The following is a 20815-nucleotide window of genomic DNA, read 5'->3' as shown; positions in this document are numbered from 1 at the left end:
AGAAGACGATGTTAAGCAGATTGAAGATACATTGCCATCGATAAGTATTACCACAACCCAAGTAATTCGGGTTGACAGTCTTTCGTAGAAGTTTCTTCTTTACGATAGCACATAGAGAAAAAGGATGGTCACCAACGATATAGTGCGTTTTGGTAGATTCGAAAGGGTGACTCAGCTGATAAAGGTATGGATTTCGGGAAGCAATTCGTTCAAAATTATATATATATATATATATATATATATATATATATATATATATATATATATATATATATATATATATATATATATATATATATATATATATATATATATATATAAAGGGTGATTTGTTAAGAGCTTGATAACTTTTTTTTAAAAAAAAACGCATAAAATTTGCAAAATCTCATCGGTTCTTTATTTGAAACGTTAGATTGGTCCATGACATTTACTTTTTGAAGATAATTTCATTTAAATGTTGACCGCGGCTGCGTCTTAGGTGGTCCATTCGGAAAGTCCAATTTTGGGCAACTTTTTCGAGCATTTCGGCCGGAATAGCCCGAATTTCTTCGGAAATGTTGTCTTCCAAAGCTGGAATAGTTGCTGGCTTATTTCTGTAGACTTTAGACTTGACGTAGCCCCACAAAAAATAGTCTAAAGGCGTCAAATCGCATGATCTTGGTGGCCAACTTACCGGTCCATTTCTTGAGATGAATTGTTCTCCGAAGTTTTCCCTCAAAATGGCCATAGAATCGCGAGCTGTGTGGCATGTAGCGCCATCTTGTTGAAACCACATGTCAACCAAGTTCAGTTCTTCCATTTTTGGCAACAAAAAGTTTGTTAGCATCGAACGATAGCGATCGCCATTCACCGTAACGTTGCGTCCAACAGCATCTTTGAAAAAATACGGTCCAATGATTCCACCAGCGTACAAACCACACCAAACAGTGCATTTTTCGGGATGCATGGGCAGTTCTTGAACGGCTTCTGGTTGCTCTTCACTCCAAATGCGGCAATTTTGCTTATTTACGTAGCCATTCAACCAGAAATGAGCCTCATCGCTGAACAAAATTTGTCGATAAAAAAGCGGATTTTCTGCCAACTTTTCTAGGGCCCATTCACTGAAAATTCGACGTTGTGGAAGATCGTTCGGCTATTCATGATGAAATGTCAAAGCATACTGAGCATCTTTCACTTTGACACCATGTCTGAAATCCCACGTGATCTGTCAAATACTAATGCATGAAAATCCTAACCTCAAAAGAATCACCCTTTATATATATATATATATATATATATATATATATATATATATATATATATATATATATATATATATATATATATATATATATATATATATATATATATATATATATATATATATATATATATATATATATATATAAAGGGTGATTCTTTTGAGGTTAGGATTTTCATGCATTAGTATTTGACAGATCACGTGGGATTTCAGACATGGTGTCAAAGAGAAAGATGCTCAGTATGCTTTGACATTTCATCATGAATAGACTTACTAACGAGCAACGCTTGCAAATCATTGAATTTTATTACCAAAATCAGTGTTCGGTTCGAAATGTGTTTATCGACAAATTTTGTTCAGCGATGAGGCTCATTTCTGGTTGAATGGCTACGTAAATAAGCAAAATTGCCGCATTTGGAGTGAAGAGCAACCAGAAGCCGTTCAAGAACTGCCCATGCATCCCGAAAAAATGCACTGTTTGGTGTGGTTTGTACGCTGGTGGAATCATTGGACCGTATTTTTTCAAAGATGCTGTTGGACGCAACGTTACGGTGAATGGCGATCGCTATCGTTCGATGCTAACAAACTTTTTGTTGCCAAAAATGGAAGAACTGAACTTGGTTGACATGTGGTTTCAACAAGATGGCGCTACATGCCACACAGCTCGCGATTCTATGGCCATTTTGAGGGAAAACTTCGGAGAACAATTCATCTCAAGAAATGGACCGGTAAGTTGGCCACCAAGATCATGCGATTTGACGCCTTTAGACTATTTTTTGTGGGGCTACGTCAAGTCTAAAGTCTACAGAAATAAGCCAGCAACTATTCCAGCTTTGGAAGACCAACATTTCCGAAGAAAATTCGGGCTATTCCGGCCGAAATGCTCGAAAAAGTTGCCCAAAATTGACTTTCCGAATGGACCACCTAAGACGCAGCCGCGGTCAACATTTAAATGAAATTATCTTCAAAAAGTAAATGTCATGGACCAATCTAACGTTTCAAATAAAGAACCGATGAGATTTTGCAAATTTTATGCGTTTTTTTTTTTAAAAAAGTTATCAAGCTCTTAACAAATCACCATATATATATATATATATATATATATATATATATATATATATATATATATATATATATATATATATATATATATATATATATATATATATATATATATATATATATATATATATATATATATATATATATATATATATATATATATATATATATATATATATATAATATATATATATATATATATATATATATATATATATATATATATATATATATATATATATATATATATATATATATATATATATATATATATATATAGAGAGATTTTTTTTTGTAAATATTATTTCTAATAAATGTAGAATACTAATATCAAGAAAAGAATTGCGCACACAATTTCGTAAGTCGTGCCCTAAAGTGTTTGGTTAGGTTAGGTATAGTGACAGTGTCCTATATATCAGGCTCACTTTGACTATTCAGCCCATTGTGATAACACAGTGATGAACTTCTTTCTTCACTGAATGCTGCCTGATTCCATGTTTAGTTTAATGACAAGGGCCTCCTTTTTTTATAGCCGAGTCCGAACGGCGTTTTAACATTGCTAACTAGTTAGAGAAGCTTTGAAGTATAACTTAAGTTGGCAAAATTATTTAAAATAAAATAAAATCGTAAAATTACTAACCCTTGGTTATAGCGAAACTTAACTAACCTAAATTAAATAAATTAATCCCAAATTAAATTCAAAATGCTCTATATCTATATCCATATTTTATATTAAATTAAAATAGCATAAACTGATGTCTGCTTTCATGTTTACTTTTTCAAATCTATTTTATCTAAAAATTCTATCTTTGTTCATCATTCTCAAATTCTTTTGTAAGAAGTTTATTAAGAACAATTTCAAGTTCATGTTAAGGGGTTTCCCGCAAAACTTCTCCTAAATTACTTTTAATAAGATACCCACGCCAATATTCAAATTTACTTGCCCAAATACACAACAAAATTGGTGAAGGGGGGGGTTCATTACTTTTGAATTTGTTGTTGTTGTTTTGGTATTGTTGGCCATATTTTCTTGTATCCTTCCCCAACAATTAGCAACAACAGAATTTATTTATGCCACACTCTGGGCCTTGCTTTGATAGCTCTAGCTAGCGTGCCATATTTCGATAAGAGTATTAATAACACTTGCTGCCGAAGTTGGTTGTTCAGTTAGTTGGTTGTGTTATTCTATATGATTGTACTTTTGCTAACGATTTGTGTGAAATTAAAACAGTTTCTAGTGGGAGTGGAGGGAAGATGTTACAAAATGCCTTACAATCTTTGTTATCCGAACGACTATTAAACAAAGTTCTATTGTTGTTCCATTGGCAATTATGTATGGGGGGGGGGACTATGTTCGTATGTTGGTCATACATATGTCCACATACACACTTACGAACATGACATCGGTCGCTTACTATCGTAGAGTCTTCATTGGGAAATGGACTCGGTAGGCCACATGATAAAGATTGGCCTTCTGTTGTAAGACTTTCCGACTTTCTACTTGGAAACATTTCAAGTGTATCGTGATTAATGAACGTGTAAACAATTTGGGTCTCTCTCTTGCTTCACACTGCTTCACCCTGTACTACTGCTGCTGTTTATGCTGAGCTGACTATTATTCATTTTCGATGCAAATTAGGAGGAAAAAAAGCTCTACCAAGTTCTTTTGCTATTATTAAGCTCTCCCCACCCCACTACCCTCACTGGTTTGGGTACATTCCATCATACATTTTGCGAGTAAAGTGTTTTTGGTGTGCATTGTTGGGTGAAATGGGATTTAGTATCGCTGGCGACAGGCAATCCAAAAACGATGTTTTATTGGGTGTTTGCTAGGTTCATTCTATAACGTGCATTGGGGCAGATTTGTTGTGGTGTTTTGCTTGACAGAGTTCAATGACTTTCGCCGGTGTTATCGGTCTAAGAGAGTGCCGGCATGAAGATGTGCGACGTGTGCTCTCAAAGCTGTTTTGGAATTTTGTGATGATATTGTCTGTTGTGGCCGTGTGTCTATGGCGTTTTTGTTTTGTTTTAGCAAAAGCCTTTGCTGGCAGCAGATCGTAATTTTTCATTGATTTATTCGTGTTTGTTTTTTTGGTTATTGTATAAATCTAGACTTGATGCCGTTAAATGTGTTAATTGATATCAGAATTGGATTTCTAATGAATTCATCTTTCGATTTGGGTCATTAATATAAGGCAGAACAAATTTATTTCTATTTTTTTTTTGTTCAAATGCTTCAGGTTGCCTGCATATGTGTACTTGTCGATATCGCTACCTCGAGATCATAGTCGAAACTCACAGTTTGACTTCTTGAATTGTAAATTTGAATCGAATTCTTAAAATCACTTTATGCACTTCGGCTTTGATTGTAAATTCGATTAGAATCGATAATCAAATTGTCCTACACTTAAATTAGGATCTAGGTCTCTATTTCTTACTTCGCTTACATACTTATGTCAAAACATTCTGTGTCGATTTGGTATACGACGGAATTATGTTTGAATCAAAGACTATTAATAAAGAAGACATGAGATCAGCTTGCTCTTCCTCTTTTTCTTGAAAAAACAGAGATTAATATCATACATGTTCCATGAGACGTTGCAACTTTTTTTCGGTTTCTCTTTTCATTTTGCATTCGTAACAAAACTTAATTTGCTTATTTTAGCAATTTTTTTAACTCTTAAACGAACAAAAACACTTTGTGAAACATTTTATTAATAATTTAGTGCAACCGACACAGAAATTTGCGTGAAATGTTGGAGAAAATAGCTAAATAAAAATTGTCTGCATCAAACCAGTAAGTTCGGAGTGCTTTTCCAACAAGTATGATATTAATCTCTGTTTTCTAGTACTAACACTATCAAAGCCCATTTCATGTCTTCTTTATTAATAGTCTTTGGTTTGAATACACGATTTCATCTACAAAGGGAAATATGTTTTTGTTTATTTGAAGATCGTGGTAAGTGTTAACTCTCATTACGTTACATGTGTTAATTTTCTTCTAACCTCAAAAGATGACAGAAGATCAAAGTCATATACAAGAGTTTCTTCGATATTTCTGGTGTGCTTTCCAAAGCGGCAACACTTGAATAAATATTACTTTTCAAGACTTTTTCTGTTGATAACAAATGTAGAGTAAATATAGTACAGTGGGCGCACTTAAACTCTATTTCTAAATGTGTCATTTAAAAACAAGGAACACCGGAATGAAGAAGAATATGTCAAAGAACCGCATTTATAGTCCACACAAAAAAATTATTTTCTGATTCAACCACGAAATTAATTGATCCAATTAATTTTTTAATTGAAATGTCTTCAATCACAGAAATGATAGTATCAATTAAAAAATTAATTGGCAGTCAATTAAAAAATTAATTGATCCAATTAAAAAATTAATTGATACTATTAATTCGTGTGACTGATTTTTATTTCAATTAAAAAATTTGTTGATTCAATTACATTTTTAATTGAATATTTTTTTAAAACTCAATTAAGATTTTAATTGGAAACATTTTCGTGAATTTTTTTTTCTGTGTATCCTTCTTTCAATAGCAAAACATGAAGATCAGGTATCGCATAGTGTGGACAGTTGAATATAATTTTGAATTGAGGCAACTAAAATTTGAAGAAAAAAAATGAAAATTTTAGAAATGCTTTCTTCCACGATTACCCAGCAAAAACTAGGTAACCACATCTCATTACAATTGACATTACCAGGAGTAAAGCTGTCATTACACGTTGCATTACATTGCGGCGAGTTATAATGACTAACTTGTAATGACAAAAATAAATACTTCTCGGTAATTTTCGAATTGTTATTCTCAAATTTTTAGGCAGTTGAAGTTAACGAACTTATAAAATAGAACAAATGATGGTACCATTAGGTATAATTATTCACATAATCGAGCGCTTAAATAAAAAATCAAAAATAATATGTAATATGACGGTAATTCTGAAAAATTGTCCGTTAAGAAATTTTTATCACAAATATTTCATAATAATTGTGTTTAATGACATTATCATATTATGTTTTAAATAAATGCTTTTTTATACCTCATTCACATTACACTTCCAAAATGCGCTTAAACTAAATTTCAAATGCCATTTGCCTTATAAAAAAGAAACTTAAAATCCACTTTTAGTAGATTCGAACCTTATGTGAATTGGCTATTGGATATATTATAACGTAATTCACGAATCCAACTCCCTAAAACAACCTACATCTATTTCTATTTTAAGTGTGAAATTAATTTGCGTGTAATCTTATTTAGATTATTTATTAGTTTTTTGTTTATTTATACAATATTCGTTTCTATTCAAGTAGTTCTCCTATTACAGCATCACTCGCCATATTTTGATCCATTGTAATCGGCGACAGAAATCAATATTTTCGAGATTTGGTTGGCTGAGACAATAAGTGGCTATTTTGCAAACATTGGTGTATCTACGAATAAGTCATTACATATTAGGTGATTATATGCTTTAAATGCACTACTTATTTTATGGCCGAAAGTATGCCTGGGGAGAAGTACTTTCCTTCTAGGACATGCGTATGTAAATGTAATCCGAAGCGATGCCGATTAATAAGTGGTTATTAATTTTAAAATAGGCTTACCTTCAAGATTACCGGGTAATGAGAGTTTTTGCTGGGTAATTACATTTACAATTTATTTTATTTATTTATTAATTTATTTTATTTATTTACTAATTACATTTACAATAAAATTATAAATATAATTATAAGCTTTGACTGATAGGGTCTTGAGCTGGGAAAATAACATTTTTTTGTTATAATTGTATCCCGATTTTCATTGATGTGGCAACATAAAAATGTTATTGTACACTCATCATCGTGGTGCAATAGTTAGGTGGCAGCCCGATGTATCAGGCTCGCTTAGACTATTCAGTCCATTGTGATACCACAGTGGTAAACTTCTCTCTTATCACTGAGTGCTGCCCGATTCCATGTTAAGCTCAATGACAAGGGACCTCGCTTTTATAGCCGAGTCCGAACGGCGTTCCACATTGCAGTGAAACCACTTAGAGATGCTTTGAAACCCTCGGGAATGTCACCAGCATTACTGAGGTGGGGTAATCCACCGCTGAAAAACTTTTTGGTGTTCGGTCGAAGCAGGAATCGAACCCACGACCTTGTGTATGCAAGGCGGGCATGCTAACCATTGCACCACGGTGACTCCCAATTTATTGCATTAACCCTTTCACTACCAAAATAAACCTAATTTTAAAAACTTTTATTTTTCTTCTGTTTTTACTTGTACTAACAGCTTGTTCTGAAAACTTGATTCTTGAATTGTGACCAAACGGCCTTACGAAAATAAGCGCTATTTGGCCTGTAATAACTTTCAAAGTGTGAGAAAAAATAAAAAAAGAACCCGAAAAAGTATCAGCTATAGTTTTTGTATAAATGTCCATTTACTAGAAACATACAGTAGAAAAATTGTATAAAATTTTCGTATTTTTCGTTTATTGTTAAAGACGTTTATAAAAATGTATTTTAGACCTCACCAATATGAACAATATTTATAGCTTATTTAGATTAAAGCCTCTACTTTAAAATAACATCGTGGAATAAATCGAAACTAAGTGGGAAAACAGAATTTGGTGTCTTTTTCGAATGTACTTCTAAGTGGACATCGGTAGTGAAAGGGTTAAATAAATAATTAAAAATAATATCAAGTGGTAATTATTACGGTCCAGTGAAATCAAGGTATTAATAAATGTATTAATTTTTTGTTTCATAATGGGGTACTCCAAAATTTTCTGACAACATTATGACATTGTGTTATTTCAAGCTAGCTCTTCTTTTTAATATTGTGGATCCCGTTTTGCTAAACATCCTTTCAGATTCCGTGGATGCTGATATGTAATACTAACATAAGGCCTAAGATTTTATCATCGATATGTCATCCATTGGAACCCAATGAAAAATCTGAATTTGATTCTTACGTTTCAGTCCTTTTAAACAGGAGTCAAGAGAATAGAATAATATATTTTTAGACATTAATATAAATAAGAATTTCGCCAGTCTGTTTTATTTTTTCCTACATTACTATGTATGGATTTTCGATGTTATCTTTATTGGAAAATAAATATCGATAGTGCTATTTATTGTTTTGCGGATTTATCCTTGTTCTCTGAGTCCTTTTAAAAAAGAGTCAACAGGAGTTTCCTTGAGCATTTCATGCAGAGCCGCTAACTTTAGGAAAAACAACGGTTTTAAAAGAATATATTTTTAGACATTAATATAAATAAGAATTTCGCCAGTCTTTTTTATTTTTTCCTACATTACTATGTATGGATTTTCGATGTTATCTTTATTGGAAAATAAATATCGATAGTGCTATTTATTGTTTTGCGGATTTATCCTTGTTGTCTGATGTATCGCATATCACGAACACATTAGGACATAGAAATTTCTTCAGGTTGACATTCAACAGCTTCATACAGGATATGTTTCTCGTCATTTTTCGAAATACGCACTATCTTAGATATATCGCGCTCCTTTAAAATGCTATCTGCCAATTCGTAGTCGTGTTTTTTATTTTCCAAAAGCCTTTTAAAAAAAATTGTCCATTCTTTTGGAACTTATATAGATTAATTTTTGGTTAAACATGTTTCTTAGTCATTCAAAGGCCTGAATATTAAAATACGTCTAATTCACTTTTAATAAATGACGAAATACACCACAGATCAAAAAATTCCAGGGAATACATACAAACGGAGTACATACAATATGAAAGCTCAGTTTGTTTGATGATGTTTTTCTTTGATAAAACTCCATAACTTTGTCCAAATGAATGAAATGGGCCAAGTGAATATACCAAATTGCTGGGGGATAGAGAGACACTAAAATATGTAAATCATGACTAGGTTTTATGCATCAAATATTCAAATTTCCTTAACATAAAACAAATGTTTGTCTGTTGTCCAAAAGTATGTAAATTTTCAGTAAATATTGATTTGTTGTTGTTGTATATTTTGAAATATCCCCAAGAAAATCATTGGCCTTTGCCCAAAATGTTTCAACTTTAACTTGAGAGATGGCATAAACTTCATCCTAGTATGGATAACATCCTGTAGCTTGAAAATTAGTATCCATGTCCTCATCACTTCATTAAATGTCATGTCAATATTTCATTTGTAATCGAATGAAAGTGTAAACTTTTATCATTTGCATCCAGAGTTCCCATTGCAATCCCCATTCCAATGATATGTTGTGTATATGTCATCGTGTCATTAATTTTGATAAACATTTCAATTCAAATGCTAATTGCATTGTTTTTGGTGTCATTAGAAAGAGGTTCCTGGCAAATATTCTGTGTCACAGCACTATCAGCCGTAGAACAATGATGGTTAGAATGAGGAAGAGTAGAACAGGTGACTGGGTGGCATTTGTATAATGCGACGTTAATTTCCATTTAATGATCTGATTAAGTTGATCCCATCTATTCCGACAGTGGCATCAGACTATCATGATGACAACACATCAACTTTTATTAGATTGATACCTAGCAAATGGTTTGCTCTTCATGTCTGCTATTCGAATAAATTAATATTTCCAGACAGCACGACACGACTGTATTACTATTCATCCAAGAATTTTCCTCTCCATCATGTACATGGAGGAAAAAGAGACTTTGCCACCACATAGTATTACTTTGTTAGTGTTCCAATACAGGTGGTTGTCTCATTATAATGTATTCTTCAAAATCATAGATATCGAAATGAATATATTGTGGGAGAAGAAGAAAAAATGATTAAGATACGACAGTATTCATAACACCTGTGTCTACACACCAACTCTGCTGTTATTCCATTGCACTTCAGATATGTTCCATTTTGGTGGAAATAAATTCTTTTCATATCTATGAATTAGAAGTTTCTTGAAATACAAGCGAGCAGTTATCAACGCTATATCATAGTCAAAGGAACGTTTGAAAGACACGTTGCCTGTTATTTCTGCTGTGTGAACTCATTCAAATATCATAAAAATAAATTCAACATAGACTAATACAAATGGTGAAAAATATAACGTGAGAGGATGCGTGGCATACATTTATAGTAGTTCATGTTTGTGGACTTTTGGAATAAATTTGGTGATAATTTTTTCTAGTTAAAAATATGTATAAATTGAAAGCAAATGAATTGTTGAAAAAGACATAAAGGAAATCAATAACCAAGGATTCGATTGCACTTCTATTCTAATTTACTTTTGCAAATTTATTATTTATTTTATTTTGAAATGCTATATTTCGTTAGAAAAATATATTGGAAATATTAACTAAATGAATTGTTTAGAAATTTTTACCGAACGAAAACTACAAATTTCCTATTTTTCGTGTATTTTTTTCCAAAAATAGTAGTTTTTGTTTACAACAACAAAAAAATTTGATTTTAGTAGAGAACAAAGATATTTTTACACCACACAGATTTTTTGTTACCAACATTACTTTTATCTCTGGTAAATATTATTTATCTTTCAATTTGTTGGTGTTTGAATTTTCGGGCAAAATTTGATTTTTAATTTTGGTTTCAGATTACATAGAAGTACAATAGATTTTCTAAGAACACATACTTTTGAAAACTGCGTTATAATTTTTTAATTGCAGCGAATTTTATTTCATAGAATTCGGTCAAAATTTCAAGACGTAAGATTTATTTCAGAGCGCATTAAAGGGTTAAATACGAGGGCGGTTCGGAAACTTCTTAGCCCATCAATGAAAGGGAATAGTTAGTTGTTCACAAATATTTTTATTTTTCAATATAATCTCTTGAAGCTTCAATACACTTAGTCCAACGCTTTTCTAACAATTCTATCCCATGATTAAAATAGTTTTCCTCAAGGCCTTCAAAATAGTGGTTTACAACTGTAATTGCTTCTTCCTTTTGAGGTAAAACGCTTGCCAGCAAGGAATTTTTTTAGATTTGGGAGCCACCGTGGTGCAATGATTAGCATGCCCGCCTTGCATACACAAGGTCGTGGGTTCGATTCCTGCTTCGACCGAACACCAAAAAGTTTTTCAGCGGTGGATTACCCAACCTCAGTAATACTGGTGACATTTCTGAGGGTTTCAAAGTTTCTCTAAGTGGTTTCACTGCAATGTGGAACGCCATTCGGACTCGGCTATAAAATGGAGGTCCCTTGTCATTGAGCTTAACATGGAATCGGGCAGCACTCAGTGATAAGAGAGAAGTTCACCAATGTGGTATCACAATGGACTGAATAGTCTAAGTGAGCCTGATACATCGGGCTGCCACCTAACCTAACCTAACCTAGATTTGGGAACAAGTAAAAGTCACTGGGAGCTAAATCAGGAGAATAAGGTGGGTGGTCAAGCAACTCGTACTTTGATTCGTTGATTTTAGCCATTGTTAAAACATTATTGTGCGCTGGTGCGTTGTCTTGATGAAAAATTATTTTTTTGTGTTGTAAGCCAGGACGTTTTTCTCGAATTTGTACATTTAATTGATCCAAAAGGTTGCAATAATACTCTGAATTTATTGTTTTATCCTTTTGCAGATAGTCAATCAATAAAATACCTTTGAAGTCCCAAACAAACCGTTGCCATAACCTTACCAGCCGATTGAATTGTTTTTGCCTTCTTTGAGGCACTTCCTCCAGCTTCAGTCCATTGTTTGGATTGTTCTTTTGTCTCTGGAGTATAGGGCTGGATCCATGTCTCATCAACAGTTATGAAACGACGCTTAAAATCCATTTTATTTCGCTTAAAACGATCCAAACAAGCTTGAGAAATGTTAATTCACCATATCATTATGAATTTCTTGTCCCGATAAACCTTTTTTATGTAAATATTTAATGACAGCACACATTTCTAATTTTTTCCATTGTAAAAAATTGCGGATGCGTCTTTTTCTATATGAAGGAGTTTCCAGATCGAAACAACATTTAACATATGTTCATAACAGATATGGAAGTTTCCAAAACACTTAACTTTTTTCTGTTTATACCGCGCTTTTTGTTCTAGGCTAAGAACTTTCCGAACTGCCCTCGTACTCCAAATATACATCAAATGTGTGCGATATATTCGACATTTTATTTGCTCAAATGAACAAAGTGGATTCGTAAAAACGGACTTTGAAATACAACATATTTTTTCCACAATCAATCTTAATAGGGAATAGACATTGATGTGGACTTTGCGCCGCACTCAAAAAAAAAGTTTATTTGGATCCAAAGATTTTGATTTTGGTATTGATCCCGAGCCAAAGATGCGGCTTCTTTAAAATAAAGACGTCTTTGACGGATCTCCCTGGCTTTAAATCTAGGATAAATAAAATTAAAATTGGATACAGATATCATTAATCGAATTTTTATCCTCTTTTTGCGATATATTAATAAAGGTATCTATGTACAAATAAATTCGAAATTAAAAATCCAAATTATGACAGGTACTTCAAAGTAAAAACAGTTTTCTTAATTTAAAAAAAAAAAACTTTAAATCAAAGATGCAAATCCTTAAAATAAGTCTTAGCATATATTTGAAGCGATTTTATCTTAAATCTAAAAATGCAATATGTCATTTGAGTTGAAACGATTTCTTTATATTAAAAATGTTTTTCTTTATTTTAAGGAAAATTTGCCTTACTTCAAAGATCTACAACTTCAGCAGAGAGACGGAAAATTTCAAGATTTGTGTCCTAAATTTAATTAAAAAAAATTTTGAAGCAAGGATTATAAACTTTCATTTAATTAAAATGTCATTATTTTAAAGAATTTTGTCCTTAACTTTGGGTAAATTTCGATTCCTAAAATTTATGTTGCATAATCTTCCATATTAGTTCAATATTTTTTTCAGTGCACTGAAAAGAATAGTGTAGTGCGGCCAAAGATCTAATGTCCTTAAAATACGAATGCGAATTTTGCTTACCATTGAAAACGCATTTTCCAATGAAAAGTTTTATCCTTGTCCAAAAGTCGAAAAAATTTCCAATAAAGTCGATTCGACTTAAAACTGCGCATCATCGCATGAAAGAAAATTTAGTTGGACCAAGATCAGTTTGGCTTCAATAATTTAAAAAAATTCTTCAAAATGCTTTAAAAATTCTTCGTCTTTAAATTTATTGACTTTTTTATCATGACTACAAAGCAAAACTTCTTTAAAAAATAGAAGATTTTTTTTAAATACTTTATTTTAAAGTTACTGGCATTTTTTTAAATCTACTGGACTAATGGACTGAAATCTACTGGACTGAGTCTCGGAAAACATGCAAAATATCAGCCAAATCGGTTCAGATTTAGATATAGCTCCCATATATATCTTTCGCCCGATTTAGACTCATTTGACCGTAGAGGCAAATGGTTAAGTATTCTAAATTTGAAATTGGTTCAGATTTAGATATAGCTTCCATACATCTTTCGCCCGGAGACCAAATTTTCTTTTCAATTTACTTGAAATATTTCCCTGAGAGTAGAATTACGATTTTAACATTGTGTACCAAATTTAGTTCAAATTGGTATAGATTTTGATATAGCTCCCATTGAATGGAATTTTTATTTGCTCAATATTTACATTTTATATTGGTCACACTCTATAAATCGTGTTTTGATTTTTACCAAAATCAACAAAAATACCACTTGGAAGTACAACCTATTTTTCTCCACAGTCCATCTTGATAGAGAGCAGAAATTTATGTCATGTTTTCTATTCCCTTTTCCCTAGCAACTTTTACCAGTTCTCATGCATTCTTCATTTGTTTTAATCCTTGTAATCCAGCAGAAGCCCCTTAGCAAAGACTTTGATTTGAATAAAAAACTTGAAATTTAACTATAAGGTTTTCATGATGTATTCGAAATCACTTTAAATTCATTTGTTGTTAGTGAAAGAAAAGTAAAGAAAATCCACGATGCACCATCACTGCAGTTAGTTTAAACTGTTTTGTGGTTTTACTAAAGCTCCCTGGCTAACATTTTATGAACCCATAATGTTTTTACCTTCATCTATTCCTAGCTGGTTATGTCTAAAGCAACAACAAAATCAAATATACAGGCCACTGATGCGGTTATCACTGCAATTACTTGTGAGTTCTCTAATTAAACATTTCTTCCGAAAGACGAAGAGACGAAAAATATCTCATGTTTTTTGCCTTTGGCCAAAATTGGTGGTGCCCCCAGTGCTTCTGGAAGTTTCCAAGAGACAATTGCTTTGGCACAAACAAAATCATGAGGGCCATCCACACTTTGGAAGGTAGTTCAAACTCATTCAGAAACACTCAGACCAGCCGACAAATTGTGTTAAATTACAAGTGAGGTGCTGCAACACCAGCAGTCCACAGATGTTTCCTCCCGCCATCCCCCTTGTTTCACTAACAGAAATGATAGTGTGCACTATACAAGATTTTCTTTCTTTCAGACGTTATGTCCCAAAGGGTACTTTTGGCAGAGTACAATTGATTGTCTTTAAAGGCCTTTATGATTCATATTTTTGTCACCTAATAATAAAGTTTTTGAGACACGCAAGGAAAGCCATTTTAATTAGAGCACCAAAAAGTTTCTGCGCTATGGTTTGCCCTCGGTAATATTGATCACAGCGCTTCTGATAAAAGTGTGGTGTAGGTAAAAATTTTATACAGATTATTCCGATTCTTCACTCAAGAAAAGTGAACCATATATTTCACTAAAGCCATTTTAACTTTATTTTAGTTCATGGGATTACAATGTTTGGGGAAAGTTTCCTTTACTCTAACATTTTTTTGCGTTCGTTAGTTAAATGAACTAAAAAACGAGAAAACAATTATACACAAATGAATCATGAAGATTTACTAAATTCGTACTTCTCACAAAATAGTTTATTATTTCTTTAAATTTGTAAATTTTACTATAAATGGCAATTTTGAAATCCAATTTTTTTCTTCAAAGTACAAAATTTTCTTTAACAAGTGAAAAAAAATATTATGTCTAATAAACTTTCTTGAATTTGTCAAAAAATATTTACTTATATCGTTAAGTTATAGCAATTGTTTTAGCTGCAAAACTCGAACTTAATGCCCGCTTTTCTATTTGAAGGTGTCCGCCAACTCCTTTTGGACTACTATTAATAAAAAGGAACTAAATTTTGTTTTTTTACATTTTACTGTTTATTTTTTCACTATTTCCTCCTTTTTTCATTCTACTGTCCCAACTCTAAAAAGAGTATAGTACTCTTTTGTTATTTTTATGATGATCCCTTTGTAATTTTTCTACATATTTTTTTTAATTTCCTTTGCCTGAATATTTGGACTTACTCCTCGTATGTTCCGATTTCTTTTAACGAACCAAGAAAAAAATTGTGACCATAACGCCAAAATGATACACACAAAACACACCCAGCAAAAACTCTCATTACCCGGTAATCTTGTAGGTAAGCCTATTTAAAAATTAATAACCACTTATTAATTGGCATCGCTTCGGATTACATTTACATACGTATGTCCTAGAAGGAAAGTACTTCTCCCCAGGCATACTTTCGGTCATAAAATAAGTAGTGCATTTAAAGCATATAATCACCTAATATGTAATGACTTAATCGTAGATACGCCAAAGCTTGCAAAATAGCCACTTATTGTCTCAGACATCCAAATCTCGAAAATATTGATTTATATCGCCGATTACAATGGATCAAAATATGGCGAGTGATGCTGTAATAGGAGAACTACTTGCATAGACACGAATATTGTATAAATAAACAAAACATCTAATAAATAATCTCAATAAGATTACACGCAATTTAATTTCACACTTAAAATAGAAATAAATGTAGGTTGTTTAAGTGAGCTGGATTCGTGAATTACGTTATAATATATCCAATAGCCAATTCACATAAGGTTCGAAATCTACTAAAAGTGAATTTTAAGTCTCTTTTTTTATAAGGCTAATGGCATTTGAAATTTAGTTTAAGCGCATTTTGGAAGTGTAATGTGAATGACGTATAAGAAAGCATTTATTTAAAACATAATATGATAATGTCACTAAACACAATTATAATGAAATATTTGTGATAAAAATTTCTTAACGGAAAAATATAAGTGCTCGATTATGTGAATAATTATACCTAATGGTACCATCATTTATTCTATTTTATTAATTCGTTAACTACAACTGCCTAAAAATTTGAGAATAACAATTCGAAAATTAAAGAGAAGTATTTATTTTTGTCATTACTAGTTAGTCATTATAACTCGCCGCAATGTAATGCAACGTGTAATGACAGCTTTACTCCTGGTAATGTAAATTGTAATGAGATGTGGTTACCTAGGTTTTGCTGGGCATGTCCACACATACATAAAATGCTGCTCTCAAGACGAAAACACATGCTGTTTCTTGTTTTTTTTAATGTCTATTCTCTTTACTCCGAATACTTTTCTAATATTCAAATTAAACAATATTTAGACTTAAGCATGTACAATTTTTGGCCTTGTCATAAAACAGTTTTCCGAAACAACATGCAATCGGTTTCACATAAATTGCTCTCTTTTGATTCTCTCGCTGTGTTATGTTGATATCATTCGTCAACCCTCCCGGTTTCCATCTCTATTTCTTTCTCTATACTCTCTCTGTCGCTCTCTGAATAAAATATCACAACATATAAATTTCGAGTAAACATATACACGAAATTTGTAAATTTATATATGTTTACATTTACACATATTATTTTTATGAAACATTGATGTCCCAAACATAATATATTCTAACATATTAACATATGTGTCCCAAACATTTAGTGTTAGTTTAGGAACATTACATGTTTGCATTTAAATATATTGTGTTTAAAAATTGTTCCCGAAACACGTTTTGTTTATATCGAAACATATGAAAAACATATTTTTCTAACAGTGTATTAGTGTAAAATAATAAGAGATGCAGTCGGATAATTCTTGGGTCCTGTACTTACGATTATAAGAGCCGAAAATAATAATGAAATTCCCATCACAGTTTACACGAGAAGATGCTTCGACACGTCTGTTTTAAGGCGGCAATTGGTTACTTCCATTATTTTACTTGCAGCATACTCTCTACACTCTTAGAAAAATATGTTTTTCATATGTTCAGATATAAACAAAATGTGTTTCGGGCACAATATATTTAAGTGCACACATGTAATGTTCCTAAACTAACACTAAATGTTTGGGACATCTATGTTAATATGTTAGAATATATTATGTTTGGGGCATGAATGTTTCATAAAAATCATATGTGTGAATGCAAACATATATAAATTTACAAATTTCGACTAAACATACATATGTTGTGATATTTTATTCAAAGCGACAGAGAGAGTATAGAGAAAGAAATAGAGATGGAAACCGGGAGAGTTGACGAAAGATATCGAAAGAATCAAATGAGAACAATTTCTGTGAAACCGCTTGTATGTTGTTTCGGAAAACTGTTTTATGATAAGGCCAAAAATTTTATATGCTTAAGTCTAAATATTATTTAATTGTAATAAAGAGAATGGACATTCGGAACCAAGAGAATAGAAATTTGAAAAACAAACAGCATATGTTTTAGCCTTGAGAGCAGCATTTTATGTATGTGGGACATGTGTTTTGTTTATCATTTTGGCATTATGGGCACAATTTTTTTCTTGGTTCGTTAAAAGAAATCAGCGGCCTTCATAAAAATAACGAAAGGGCATAGTGCCCTCTTTTTAGAGTTGGTACAGTAAAATGAAATAAGGAGGAAATAGTGAAAAATAACACAGTAAAATGTATAAAAACAAAGTTTAGTTCCTCTTTATTAATAAGTAGTCCACGAGGAGTTGACGGACACCTTCAAATATAAAAGCGGGCATTAAGTTCGAGTTTTGCAGTTAAACAATTTAAAAAGTTTATTTTCTTTAAAATGAATTATTAAAGAAAAATAAAAGGCATTTTAGAGCGATGGTGTTAAATGCTAGTAAAAAACTGTTCACGCCTAAATAAATTTATGTGTATATTATACAATTATTTATGTATGTTTATACTCGACTCCACGTTCTTCTTTTGTTAGAGTTTTTGAATTCCTTCCAAATTTTAAAGTTTTGTACCAAAAACACTTTTTGTTACAAAATTGTTATTTTTGCAATAAAAAATTACATTTTATCCAAAAATCAGTCAATTTCGTTTATATCAAGCATTAACAACTGACTATAAATCTTTAATAACCCACATTTCGAAGTTTCATTATAAAAATTGAATATAGTATAAATATAAATGTGCATGGGCTCGTGGGCGCTGCAAACTATGCTATATAAATGTAACTTATAACGATAATTATCTGCTGGTGACTATAACAGCTACGTAGCAGTGGATAGTGTGTTGATTTACAAACTGTATGGTCCTCGGTTCGATTCTCCGTGTAGGCGAAAGGTAAAATTTAAATAATTTATAAAAGTGAATAATTTCTTCAACATTATATGTATTACAAAAAAAGGTGCCAAGAACTAAAATATTTCGTGGAAGTGAAAATTACGAGCATGAGCACAATCGTCTTTGGGAAAAATTCTTCCAAGCATATAATATTTTAGGGCTCAAAATGCTTCCAAACATATAATATTTTCACATAAAACAAACATATTAATGCTTCGGCAGTATCCAATAATATATGTGCTTCCTGCAAAATATGTTTGGAACATATATTAAAGAAGCGATTTTTTTGAGGTATCTCTTTCTAAATACATATATGTTTATAGGCTATTTCCAAATTAATATATGTTTGCATCTAAGCATATTATATTTACAAACATTTTATGTCCCAAACATAATAAGTTCTAACATATTAACGTGTTATGCTATTTTATGAACATTATATGCTTGCACTTAAAAATATTGTGTTAAAAAATTTGAGTTCCAAACATATACTTTTTACACCCAGGCATATGAAAAACAGTCTTTTTCGTTTGTGTATTCTCGCATTTTTCACCAAAACACTAATTTAAAAGTACGGAAACGATTATCTTTTTATCAAGTCTTGTCAAATTTTGGATCGAAAAGATCAAAAGCCTTGATTGCGAAAGCCGGGTTTCAGCTTGAACACTGAACATGGTACTTACTTTAAGCGTTTAACAAATTCGGATGAAAATATAGCCATTCAAACAATTCTAGAACCAAATTTATTTATGGTCAGTTTTAGATCTATGTGAATCACTTTAACATACATAGAAAAAAATTTCACGAAAAATTTTCCAATTAAAATTTTAATTGAGTTTTAAAAAATATTCAATTAAAAATTTAATTGATTCAATAAATTTTTTAATTGAAATAAAAATCAATCACACACATTAATAGTATCAATTAAATATTTAATTGGATCAATTAATTTTTAATTGACTGTCAATTAATTTTTTAATTGATACTATCATTTCTGTGATTGAAGACATTTCAATTAAAAAATAAATTGGATCAATTAATTTCGTGATTGAATCAGAAAAAAAAATTTTTGTGTGTACATTTACAAATACGTTAAATAAAATCGGGAAATTTGTCTATATGGAAGCTATATCGAAAACACCAATTTAAAATATATAAAGTATTACAACAACAAAGTAAGTTAATTGATAAAATTAACTTATTTAAAATAAAAATGTCTGTACTTTAAGTACAGTTTTAAAAAAATATAACTCCAATTTTTTTCTACACGAAATTTTCTTAAGCAAGAGTAAAAAATATTTATATATAATAAATTAAACATTCTCCCCTAAATTTTCCATCCGGTTGGTATCATATTTTTTGATCTGTTCAGAATTCTGACTGACCTACCCCAATAAGAAGTTTTTTGAAATTTTAAGTCGATAAGATATTGCTTAATTTAGTCTGGATTCTAACTGCCAATTATATCCTTAGCCTTTGTGGAATCTCATACCAATATTTCCAAGTAAACCTCCACCCTATTACAAGACAATTCTTGTTATTTTGTGTGTTCTTGGTATTGTTCACAAAAAGAAACAGTGCTACCATTTTTCTTTCACATGGCATCACTGGTTTTTTCCCCTCTTTGCACTGGATTCAGTCTTTCTGAGATTGCTGATATTTCAAATCCTTCCTCTGGATTTCGACTACCAATTATACCCTTTGTGGAATTTCATTCCAATATTTCGATGTAAACCTCCACCCTATTATAAGAAAATTCTTGTTATTTTGTTTGCCCTTGGTATTGTTTACAAAAAGAAACAGTGCCACCATTTTTCTTTAACATGGCATCACTGGTTTTTTCCCCTCTTTGCACTAGATTCAGTCTTTCTGAGATTGCTGATATTTCAAATCCTCTTAAATATCCTCCGGTTCAAATGGCTTTGCCTGTTTAGGTAATTTCTATAAATGGGATGGGTGGAAGATGGGGAGGAGTAGATTAGCATATTTTGTTTTATTCTTGATTGAAATGTGAATTTGATAATATATGGAAAAGGTATTAAAGGCTTTGGAGGCCTCCCTAGGACAGGCCCCCATCATTTAGAATTGTTGTGATGGTTGAGGGCGTGCAAACGACAGACACACATATACTGCTCCATACATAAGGAT

The 20815-nt window shown here is 31.6% G+C and overlaps 2 protein-coding genes across 4 annotated transcripts in view; one reads left to right on the top strand and one right to left on the bottom strand.

The window, feature by feature from the left end:
- Window positions 1-20815, bottom strand: part of up (Troponin T, skeletal muscle) — a 452387-nt gene that overhangs the window by 209192 nt on the left and 222380 nt on the right. The gene's annotated exons all lie outside the window — the stretch shown is intronic.
- LOC142228084 (uncharacterized) overlaps window positions 1-20815 on the top strand; it is a 58011-nt gene that overhangs the window by 13150 nt on the left and 24046 nt on the right. The gene's annotated exons all lie outside the window — the stretch shown is intronic.

The sequence above is a fragment of the Haematobia irritans genome, chromosome 3 (assembly GCF_050003625.1).
Source record: "Haematobia irritans isolate KBUSLIRL chromosome 3, ASM5000362v1, whole genome shotgun sequence".
NCBI classification, from domain to species: domain Eukaryota; kingdom Metazoa; phylum Arthropoda; class Insecta; order Diptera; family Muscidae; genus Haematobia; species Haematobia irritans.
Note: the sequence above shows the minus strand (reverse complement) of the source record. Positions and strands in the feature narration are given on the sequence as shown.